This window comes from Mizuhopecten yessoensis, unplaced genomic scaffold (genome assembly GCF_002113885.1).
Source record: "Mizuhopecten yessoensis strain PY_sf001 unplaced genomic scaffold, ASM211388v2 scaffold6981, whole genome shotgun sequence".
Classification (NCBI taxonomy): Eukaryota; Metazoa; Mollusca; class Bivalvia; order Pectinida; family Pectinidae; genus Mizuhopecten; species Mizuhopecten yessoensis.
Window position 1 is genome coordinate 112,793 of NW_018406821.1, and position 13,467 is coordinate 126,259.

The window sequence follows — 13,467 nt, forward strand, 5'->3', positions numbered from 1 at the left end:
TATCAAATCAAACAACAAGTTGTATAAAAGATTGACCACTAGGCCTTTCTGCCTTTTTAGTCATTTCACAAAAAAACGTTGACTAATAAACATCAGTTCGCCTGAAGAAGCCCAAAACGCAGAAGGCCTTGCGGGCAATCCTGTATACTTGTTGTTCAATATAAAATATATGTGTATATCCAAATAACAACGCTCGATTGCCACCTGTCCTGTTTCAAGCCGAGACAGATGTCCAGAAAATGTATGATCAATACGCCAGGGTTAGATTTATGACTGTAACAGAGGACCTAGGGTGTATTCGACATTCCGTCAGGAGAGCCTTAGGCTTGGCCAGCTCACTACATCACGGCACATCGTTATTATTTACAGCAGCAGACTGGAGTCGTCCACACACGTCAACAGTTTATTTTGCAAATATTGTATAAATGGTTAGATTTGTGATGAGATTTGCCATACTGACCAGAGATTTTGTATATAATTTCTTCATTGTTTAAAGAACAACAAAATAAACCAATAACTTCAATCATATGTACTTAACAAATGCATGGCGCTAGATACAAGAGTTCTGTATTAATAATGGTTAAGATGAAGTTATGGTGTCAGATCATGTTTCTATTAAATTAATCGCATTTATTTATAAAAAATAAACACAAAATTCTTCATTCTCAATTTTTCTTCGTCAACTAACACCTACTACAAAACTCAAATTAGAGACGTAAAAAGCCGAAGAGACATGAAATTTTGCTATTAGCCTGTTAAGGCAATACGACTCGTCAAAAAATAGCTCTTAAACTTAGATTCAGTTATAAAATATCGAATACAAGAACTGAAAAGGACTTGCGACTACCGTACCCTGCACTTAAGTGGGTTTTGAATATTCTGACCAAGTTATTATTCGTGCACGAAAACATCTAGTGAATGTTTGGACTTATGTTCTGCATTCAATTCAGTGGTTTACTACTACATCACATCTATAAAGGGATACATGTATCATTCTCCTTTCAATCAGTATCGAGAAGTCAGTCAACCACATGTTTGTTTTTGGTAACGCATGCAAATGCATTTATTTTCTCTATTTGAAAAATCGTATATGTTAGGACTAAAACAAGGTTCAATCCGGCTCCCCGTCTGCGATAATTTGATGAACGGGTATTTGGCCCTGGTGTGGTACATAGTAATAGATTTTTTATATAATTTGCAAAACAAATCGGCAAATTTCACATATAAAGGCTAAATGCGTCTGTGATATGAACATGATTCTATGATTGTAGAATTGTATGTGACTTGGTGTTTTTTACTACTTTTGTCCATAATATTACAACTGTTTCTTTAACAGTACAGTTCAAAATTGCATGTTGATGTTTTTGTAACTGAACAAAATATTGCAACGTTTTTGTTATTGTAACTGTACGCTATAATGTCACTTAATGTTAATTTCACTGTACAATATAATGACACATGCTGTTTATTTCACTGTACAATATAATGACACATGCTGTTTATTTCACTGTACAATATAATGACACATGCTGTTTATTTTACTGTACAATATAATGACACATGTTGTTTATTTCACTGTACGATATAATGGCACATGATTTTATTTTACTGTACAATATAATGACACATGCTGTTTATTTCACTGTACGATATAATGGCACATGATTTTATTTTACTGTACGATATAAAGTCACATGTTGTTTATTTCACTGTACAATATAATGGCACATGCTGGTTTTTTTACTGTTAAATGTAATGTCATATATTATGTCGTTTACATTGCTGTGAAATCAAATGGCACTTACTATCGTCAGTCGCTCGAATAAATAGTACACGCTCCTGTTTATGACGTAGAAATTGATATTGATTCCATCATTCCTCAGTTGTATATTACTTTTGAATACCCAAGAGTATTATAGAATTGAATATTATTTTGCTATTGAAATTCAGTTTCCCATTAGAAATGTATTTGAAGATGTTTTTTTATATACGTGTACCACTACTGCACAAAACATCAGAAGAACATAAATAATAAACTGTGTACGCTTCGTTAAGTGTTGGAATCGATTAGCTTTAGTGAATTCTTTGGAACAGTTCACAATGTCTAATATGTAAAGTCATCTATCAAGAATCAGTTGAAGGAGAATAGATTAACTACATCAGTTGTATCTACAAAGCACCGTAATCGTCCATTCAAGTTGAATCGGCAACGTAAACAACGCTCATTACATCGATTTCATGGCGGCACTGTAGATGCATGCAGTTCTAAAGGAAAATGATTAAAATTTATCAATCCCAGTTGGTATTAAATCAAAGTTTAAGTGTGTGTTTCCCTGTAGATATATTACCATTGGAATCTCATAATGGTTTATTTACAACTTGTACTGGTTATGTGTGACAGTATACTCGCATTAGTGCCTCTGTTGCTCTACCGTAATGACTGCGTATTTACAATCAAAGAAAGAACACCGAACAAACAGCGAAGACAAGCTGAAAAGACTACACGTTTGATTTTATGAGTGCTGAAAATTATGTTGCATTTATATCACTTAAAAGCAGGCTTACCTTTAGTATAGCAAGACCATTACAAACATGCTTGATTTGCTAATATCATTTAAGTTATATGATACATGTTGACGTCACAATGTACCTTGACGTCACAGCAATGCTATCACTGTTGGTACAGTTGCTGATGATATCAACTGTAGTCTTTGGAACGCTTTACATATAATATAAGACACAACGTTGATTTACGTTTCCGTCTGGTCTATGCTTAACGTAGTGCGTCCGCCCTTACAGCCTCAATACAAATCGTGTCCCCGCCAAGTACATTTCATACATGATTTTTACGTACATACGCTTACAATAGATAAATCTTGAGGTTAACACGAGTACAAAGCGACATCATAGACATACCCCGACATGTAACTATATACCACTGTAGGGTTAATAACCCCCTTCTGCGCGTTTCCCGCCTTGCAAATGTTTGGGTGTCGAGAATTCTAGCTGTGAGGATTCAATTCTTATAAAAGATCAGGAACCCGAGATCTACGAGACATTGCGCTAGTTTACCATGTCTGGCTTAGTGTGCCTCTGTTTCTCCTAGTAGTTCCATGTTCTACATGTTTACAAACATTTCTGTCTGTCGAAGTAGCTAGCCAATGCTACTAATTGGTTTTAAAAGTATTCAAACCGGACAAGACCAGACTCTTTTACATGTTAGAGGTATGAAACATTTCGGAGGTCTCTGAAAAATACCAAAAGTCTGTACATGGTTCCAAGCGTACTTTGTCAATGACGTGATCAAGATCAGACATTCATTTCCTATAGACAGTAATACATTGAGGACAATGTACATGCATAAAGTTGTGGTGATGTCCTTACGTATCTCGGGACTCATTATAGTCTAAAGGCTGTAGTAATTGCTTTATGTGACATACAAAAGCAACGGTACCACTACGTCACTTAAGGTAACTTTTAAACCTTGGTCAAACCGTTAACATTATTTGAGGCTTATTTATTAGATAGAGATGTATCACGGTATTTGATTGGTAAATTGAAATAATTTGCGACGAAATAACCACGACATATACCTTCCAAACATTTGTATTTGCATATGAAGCCGGATTGGCGATTGTTCATGACGTCAACGACTCAAACAGACACCGGTATCTGGTAAAATTGATCATGACGTCAAACGGCAGAGATACCCATATTTTGAAGAAAACGCACAGAATCATCTTGAAACCGTCACTTCTTTCGAACATTTTAGTTAGTATTAATGAGAATGGGGAAAATATTACTCTACTTTGAGATTTGCGTAAGTACTTCGTGAATTTACTGTTGCGATAATATAATCACAATATACCGTTGCAAATCTCAAAAAACAGTAATATCATCCCCTTGATGTAAGCGGGTCTACAATTACACACTAGATATATGTAAGTAATATATAGTGTTATTTCTATGGTGATAATATCAACACTTCATCAATAATACAATCCTTTGTGTCCGATTTATAGATATAGTGGTTTGAACAATGTCATAAGATAGCGCTACCTGTTTAAAATATAAGTGTTTAGTACAATTGATTCAGAAATATTTTAACATAGATTACGACTATTTGTTTTCTTACCAAAAGCAAAATCATTGCACAAATATGAAAAAAAATAACTCGCAAAGTATTACACTTCATTCAAGTAATGTATTAAAATGTCATATCTAATAACGGAAATAGACCGACCGGCAAATCATAGTCAATACGTTTCCATGCTAACCACCCCAGTATACGCTTTCTGAAATAGTATACCAGACCATGACGACTTCGTCGTCGATAGCAACGCCATGCTTAGTTGCTTTATATTTTGCATCCTCAGACGCACGTAAAAAACTAATAAATGTTAAAATTAAAAAAAATTAAAAACCGAAAGTAATAACAGCATATATAATGCGTTCCACCATACGGCCTTTTAACAGTGAATGCAGATTTGATCTAAGGGATACAACATGTATTGTCTAACAATGCATGCGCGGAAATGACAAATCAAAATAATAATAAACGACGGCGAAAAGATGTTTAAGATAATTCCTGTTTTATCAGCAAATTATATGTTTATCGTCATTCTACATTTCATCTCGCTTGCACTCAATGGAAAAGACAAAAATAACATCAAATCTAAAACAAACGATGACAACGGGAGTCAAGATAAACATTTGAGAAGGACAGCAACAGAGTAGAAAAACAACGACAGTACAGAGGGACACATAGATAAGGACAGCAACAGAGTAAACAAACAACCACATTACAGAGGGACACAAATATAAGTACAGCAACAGAGTAAACAAACAACGAAAGTACAGAGGGACACATAGATAAGGACAGCAACAGAGTAAACAAACAACGGGAGTTAAGAGAGATATAAAGAAAAGGACAGTAACAGAGTAAACACACAACGACAGTACAGAGGGACACATGGATAAGGACAGCAACAGAGTAATCAAACAACGACAGTACAGAGGGACACATAGATAAGGACAGCAACAGAGTAAACAAACAACGACAGTACAGAGGGACACATAGATAAAGACAGCAACAGAGTAAACAAACAACGACAGTACAGAGGGACACATAGATAAAGACAGCAACAGAGTAAACAAACAACGACAGTACAGAGGAACACATAGATAAGGACAGCAACAGAGTAAACAAACAACGACAGTACAGAGGGACACATAGATAAGGACAGCAACAAAGTAAACAAACAACGACAGTACATAGGGACACATAGATAAGGACAGCAACAGAGTAATCAAACAACGACAGGACAGAGGGACACATAGATAAGGACAGCAACAGAGTAATCAAACAACGACAGGACAGAGGGACACATAGATAAGGACAGCAACAGATTAAACAAACAACCACAGTACAGAGGGACACATAGATAAGGACAGCAACAAAGTAAACAAACAACGACAGTAGAGAGGGACACATAGATAAAGACAGCAACAGAGTAAACAAACAATGACAGTACAGAGGGACACATAGATAAAGACAGCAACAAAGTAAACAAACAACGACAGTACATAGGGACACATAGATAAGGACAGCAACAGAGTAAACAAACAACGGGAGTAAAGAGAGATATAAAGAAAAGGACAGCAACAGAGTAAACACACAACGACAGTACAGAGGGACACATAGATAAGGACAGCAACAGAGTAAACAAACAACGGCAGTACAGAGGGACACATAGATAAGGACAGCAACAAAGTAAACAAACAACGACAGTACAGAGGGACACAAAGATAAGGACAGGAACAGAGTAAACAAACAACGACAGTACAGAGGGACGCAAAGATAAGGACAGCAACAGAGTAAACAAACAACGGCAGTACAGAGGGACACATAGATAAGGACAGCAACAAAGTAAACAAACAACGACAGTACAGAGGGACACAAAGATAAGGACAGGAACAGAGTAAACAAACAACGACAGTACAGAGGGACCCAAAGATAATGACAGCAACAGAGTAAACAAACAACGACAGTACAGAGGGACACATAGATAATGACAGCAACAGAGTAAACAAACAACGGCAGTACAGAGGGACACATAGATAAGGACAGCAACAGAGTAAACAAACAACGATAGTACAGAGGGACACAAAGAAAATGACAGCAACAGAGTAAACAAACAACGGTAGTTAAGAGAGATATAAAGAAAAGGACAGGAACTAGTTAATACAACAACGGGAGTAAAGGGTGACACAAGGAAAAGGACAGCAACAGAATAGACAAACAATGGGAGTGAGGAAAGACACAAAGAAAAAGACAGCAACAGTGAAAACAAACAACGGGAGTAAAGAGAGACACAACGAAAAGGACACCAACATAGTAAACAAACAACAGGAGTAAAAAGAGACACACAGAAAAGGACAGCAACAGATAAGACAAACAACAGTAGTAAACAGAGACACAACGAAAAGGACAGCAACAGAGTAGACAAACGACGGGCCTAAAGTGAGACACGAAAGGGAGGAAAGCAACAGAATAGCGAAACAACGGGAGTCAAGAGACACGCAAAGAAAAGGGCAGCAACAGATTAGCGAGGACAACCAGCGAGACGAGCAACAACAGGTGTCGACTAACACACAAAGGGAATAACTGAAAAACACAGTTGAGACACCACGTGAGTCAAGAGAGACACAAAGCGAGAGACAGACGCAAAATGAAAAAAAAACTGGGAGTTAAGATAAACACAAGAGAGGGACCGCGATAAAGTGGAAAATCAATTAGAGTAAAGGGAAACACGAAGAGAAGTACAACCATATAGTAGACATATATCAATAAGTGTATAATTCATAGTTCAAAAAATGTGTTACCTACTGAGATATTTAGTTGTATGTCCTGCTTTTGGTGAGAATACCCAAGGTACGTTTGTTTTGGTGAGAATACCCAAGGTACTTTTGTTTTGGTGTCAACATGGTTAGACTGTCATGGTCGATTGTAAGGCCTTATTTTGTACTAGTGTTTTAAAGCTATTAGTTTCAATTTCCATTTAAAGACAGCTCAATGTTTTGTACGAAAATCTGTACAGATATTATTCGAAGGTATTGGTGAAATTTCCAGTTACAAAAGGTTATGAAACAAATTCATACTCAGCTTTGTACTCGTTTACATAGCCAGGCACTGGACAATTTGATATAGCTAATATCACAAAATCAAAAACAAGCAAAACCATTTTGTTTTCTGAAATGTGAATGGTTAAACAAAATTGAGAATTATAAAATGAACGAAAAGAAATAATAGCAGCATGAAACCACAAGAGAAATGCAAAAAACTGTTCTATCAAAAGATTCCTCTAGTTCACCAAACGATACACAATCTTCTGTATACGTTATAATGTCTCTGACCACCCAAGGGACCATGTATTGGTTAGTAATACACAAATCAAGTCTTTCTGAGACATGCATTCTAGTTTGTCGTGAGGAGTCCTGATGAATTAAACGTTTTACAATCAGAAGTAGCGAGCAGACATGCATAATGTATGGCTTGTCTGCTCCCTGGAGCATGTTCTGTGTTCAGTATGCGGTAATGTTTAGGAGGAGTATTGCATGATGTGATAGCGCCAAATATAGAACATTATCTTTACCGTGAACTATTTATGCAGACTTGAATCTAAACTATCAGTGGTTAGTATTTGATAGCTTTCTCAAACCTACTTCAATTATGATTTGATCAGTTGGCTTTCATTGTAGTTGAAAGACACCAAATATGAATGTTTGTTCATCTATGTTTCATGTTTGACAAGAGGATATGCGACATGCAAAGCCACTAAGCATTCAATCTGCTATAAAAAATAACACCAGGGACTGATAAAATATATTGCATGACAAGGTTAGGATTAATTAACATTATCGCTCTACTTCAAACGTAAAATCGTAGCTATGGTCTGAAAGTAGGTGCATGGAAAATGCTGCAGTAAATACAAAATACTGAGTTATTATGTTGTATAATACATGATTTCTAAGTGTATAAACGAACAATTGTAAAGTTGTTGGTTCTAGCTTAAACAAAACATTCGCTGAACTAAATACTAATGATTCTAATAAATTATGTAAGATAACATAGAACTACGTTTAAGGTTCAACAACCCCATCCCCCTTAAACAGATAGGTCATCCTAAATTTCAACCCTGTCATAATTCATATTTATAGAACAAAATCAACCGACAGAGTTAATATATATATATATAACCAGGGTATATCACACTCATGATTTAATTGTTAAAATCGTATAAAGCGATATAAACTTATTCAGTAATTCTCTTTACGATTCAACAGGAAGTTACTATATGACAAATAACCTAAAAGTTCCATTTTATACCTTAAGTGTAACTTTTCCCTGACTGGGTGGAGTCGTGGTGGCTGAATGGTTAATGCGTCTGACAATTTACTATCACCTATCCTCAACTACGAGTTTGCGGGTTTGAGACCTACGTGGGGCTGTGGCCAGATATTATCCGTAGGTAGGTGTTTATTCTTGGGGTACTCCGGCTTCCTCCACCGCTTCCTAAATCCATAAAGGACCATAGCTGTTAATAGGACGTAAAAAACCACCCAAAACAAACCCTTACTGAATATGGAGAGAAAAAAACACACCTTTCTCCATAAAAATCAATCATGATGATATTTTCTAGTAATATATTACATGTATAGCAGATTGTTAACAGGCAAATGAAGATTAAGTGCTCTAGATTGATGACTGAACTGTAGATGATGTCCCATTTGACAACATTCTGTTGTTTTATAAATGAGTTAGACATTTCTCAAACATTATCAATGAATTGCAGTCACACGGTCCTTCGTGTTACATGTATATACCGGTAAAATATGTCATTTGACCAGTTTACGATGGTATTGTGGTGTCAGAAGTCACATCCATCATTAAAGCTCCACGTGACCAAGATATATAGATAAAAACAGACAATATGCCATTTCAAATCGGTCATTAAAGAGAGTAATATGCCATGGTGCTTGAGTTTTTTTATGAAGACATCGATCTTAAAGCCGTCTTAAAGACTCGAAGGTTTGTTGAACCTTAACATTTTCACCCCTATGCAACTTAAGTAAACCCTACCATGCATTGATATGGATGAGTTCATTATGGTCTACGGTATTGAAAGAATTAATGATATAAATACGTCCATACCTAGTCACATGATCAATAATAAAACTACAAAAAGGCGATATGTCGCTGCTATCTATACTACATATAAACGTTCACATTGTTTCGCCATGTAAAGAATAGAAAAAAAACAATAACAAACAGTTTATCCTTATTTACATATTCATTGTATAAAACAACCTAGCAATGCTCTTCTCTTTTATGGGCATTATGGTATGATACGAACGTTCTACGAAGCAGAAGTTGTACCGAATTCGAAAGCATAGTCATCTTATATACAGACTACTTTTTCTGCAAAATAAAATCCTTTTGGCTATACAGTTTACGCAATCATTCGCGATGCCGTTTGATTTCAGGGATGTAGTCACGACCGTATCAATCATATGGCTAAATAGGTTGTCGAGGATGCTTTCTCCTTTGCCCCACTCATAACATTGACAAGTAAACTTGATTCCGCTTTATTGCATCGTGGTATGATGTAGGTATGATTGATTTTGTATGGTTGATTTGCTTTGTAGTTAACTTTGAAAACCTGCGTTCAAAATCAATAGCTATGTTTGTTTTAAACGCATGGTTTGGAAATGTCTGTAGTACTATGCCAGTAGGTGTTTACGTCAACAAACACCACTTGTAGCATGTGCTTGTTTATCTCTGTATCAATTTCTTACCGGCGTTCCAGGAAGCAATAGCAACTTGTAGCTCTAGGGATCATTTGAAATACTTTATATTGGCCTCTTACAGTTTGAGAATTGAACAAAAGACTATATCGTTAGGGGGAAAAAACACTCGGATAAACCCTCAAAGCCGATACTAAAATGAATGAAAATGAAAAAAGAAAAAATATGATAACCAACCATCACGTGTTTTGAATTATTTACTCCCAAAACGTTGATATCATATCTACAAAACAGTATGTTTCCTTTGGAAATGCATTATTTCTGTTTCAGATCTGTGAAACTATTGTCATGTATTTTGATGTCATAATTTAATATGGCGTTGGAACGCGTTGTTACTTCGACGTCATATTATAAAGATTTACAAATGAAGTAACGTTCGTTGTGTTACTGTACACACTAGCGGGAAACCCAATATGTTTACCAACTCCTATGAGGTTCATCCAAAGTGTCGGGAGTGTGGAGACATATAGTGACTGTGGGCGGAAGCGAAATACCAACCTGGAATAAAATATATCGTCAATTTCTCAAAAAATGGAATAATCAAAATCAGGTGTCCCGGTACGATAAGCGTTTCCTGCACTACAACTTGAAACCGTCAATTTTTTCCATCAACGCGAAGTTTTGGACGATACTTGACGTCGAGAACTGATCAATAATTAGTGTCGTGATCCAAATTCCAATTATTTAAGCCCTATTAAACAAATCCAACCAATCAAGATCTTATTGAAGATGGCACATTTCTCAAGGCCAACGACCACTTTTAGATTAGGTCAAAGATAGCTTCGTGATCCTAGGGCTATCTTCCTAAGCCTAATTAACCACGACTGTACTCACTTCACGTATTATCATGTTAGCAAACCATTGTTCGATTGTTTTGGTACACTCGGGACTATGTATAGAAAGAAAGACCAAAGCATAGTATATATGTCCTGTTCACCGTGTAATAAATAACACATATAGAAACATCGTCTGAACCTTCTTAGACACTATAATTGCATAACTTTGAAACATAGAAATCCGACTGGTAATATTTAACATAGTAGCAGCTTAATAGGCAATTAACAGAAGAAAACCTTATATTGTTTAAGCTAACTAGCACTTAACGGTTGTGCTATAGTCCATTGGGTCAGGATTCAAGGCCGACCAATCATCCGTAGTGACCTTTGACGCAAGTGTCTTGGTAAAGCTCGGGTTTATTTTCTCTATTGCCTCGACTATTCTAACGTTTCATTTATAATAAAGTTATTCATTTAAATAGTGAAGAACAATGGTTATAAGTCAAAAGCATTAGAACAAAGCTAGTATATGTTTGTATACACGTGTTATGTTTATGCATATAAGGTAAGGTTACTGTCCTAGAAAGATATACAATCCCGTGCAAGTAGGTCTGCATTGAATGATAGGTCACACACGATGACAATATATTTTTCAAAATGGACGGTGGTCGGGTTTAGAAAGTATATGATGTACACACTTTTCATCATTTTACCAAGATGATTGGTCGTGATTCCCCGATCAGCCCAAAAACGGTATTGAATGGCCACGTGCATTTCACCGGCTACTCCAGTGTTCTCCCTAATTTAAAACACAATTGTACCTCCTTCTGGGTCAACAAGAGTGAGTAATCAATTAAAACCGTTTTGAAGGTTTTAGCAAAAAAACATATATATTTATTTACATATACGTTCTTACACTGGTAAATGCTCATATGATGTTTGTTTTTTGTCCAGACATTCTTACAAAAAAGCGGTATTACCAAAGCAATAGGTCATTATCGTGAAGTATAAAGAGGTTGAATTTCGAAAGTAGCAACGATTTAAGATTATACTTATTTATTAAGGGCAAATAAGATCGTCTTACTCAAGATCCATATGGAAAGCAACTCCGTATTGAGCTCTGCTAAATGTATGACATAATGTGCTCAATAAATCCGCTTCAGTAAACACATCGTTTACCTTTACCGTTAAAACATACGATTCAATCAACGATGATTATTAAAGGACAACAGTGTGCTAACTTGCTGTTACCAATTTAATTATCTATTCGATCTATACGTGTAACAGTACAGATAAAACCGACAACAATGTCGTATCACGCTTTTATGACCTTACCGGCTTAGTTTTGGGTGGTAGTCTAGAGCGATGAGCGTAACACATACACAGATGACTACACATTAAGACTTTGGTAATAGATTCAGTATATCAAGAAATTAATTTCACTGCAGCATACAGCTGTCTCGCCCCTCTAGGTCACTTCGTTAATGCTGAGTGCAAAACAGTTGGAAATCGAAATTGTCTAAACTACTGTTTAACCAGAGGGGCATATGTGTTTTAAATCCCCTTAATTGTTTTTTTAAATTTCGAGGAGTTCTTGATAATTTCAAATTAAATAAAGTTTGTATATTAGGAACCAGGCCACAACTCAAAAGAGATAAATGTTGCCATCATGATTACAGCACATTTCAGGAACAAAAACTGTTTAGGTAACAATATGCTTTGTGGTACTCTAATGTAGTAACAAACGTAGGGAGACGTCACATTGAGCTCGTAGGCGGGCTGTCAAAATAACGTTATAGATGAATACACAGAGAACCAGTGGACAGGGAAGTACTTTGTACCACTATATCGTTCAATATGGGTGTCTGAGCGCTAGTGCAAAAATCAATTGTACAATGTATAGTTTTCAGCAACCATATATACTGCTTTGCTTTGACCATACGGTGCATTAGTAAAAAGGAAGGCCCAAAACGTTTTTCTTATAAATTTCTGTTTGCCATTCAGCTTGGAAATCAATCAAAAAATATATATAAACTAATACATCACTCTGGAAGGGTGTATCGAGCTAGAATCTTGTAGAAGATACATAAACACACAGCCTCTATCATGGGGAAGAAAAACGGCTTAATCAAGCTAAACTCCGGTCAGCGTAACAGTTGTACAGATGATCAAAGTAAACACTCATGCACCACCAAAGCTTGGTATACAGTGCTTCCCTAGCTGTCATGCTGTCGCTGGAAGTGTTACTATACAGTTTTTATTACGTATTTTTTCTCGATGCGTATGAACCGCTGAACTCTTGTAATATATCAATAGCTTGTTGTTGGATAACTAAATTTCCGAACGAGACATTGAAAACAGTCTACGTCATCGATTTGTGGAGCTTCCGTATTAAGCATAAGTGTTCACTTGGTGATTTTCATGAAATAAAGGAAATTATTCCCTTGTGCTTCAGGAACAATAACGAAACCACACAAGACAGGAAAGAAACGGTGAATGGTGTAGTCGTGACTGTTGTATGCTTCTCCTAAACGCACTCGTGCCTCAATGTGTGTCATCAATTATCGTCCCATACCACACACTCAGTGTGCCTTCAAGTCAAGCGTAGAGAGGATCTTTCATATTCCATTTTGTTTTACGCATTGAACCTCTTCCCTCTTCCTTATATGGGGTATGGTTTCCTCGCCTTTTATGATTGCATATATTGAATTGTCAGTCCAACCAATATTTTACCATTATGGATAAAAGTTTTCTGTCTCCACAATAACATTGTCAGACGGACCTAAATTTTATCATTAATGATTCCTTTCAATCATATTGTCCG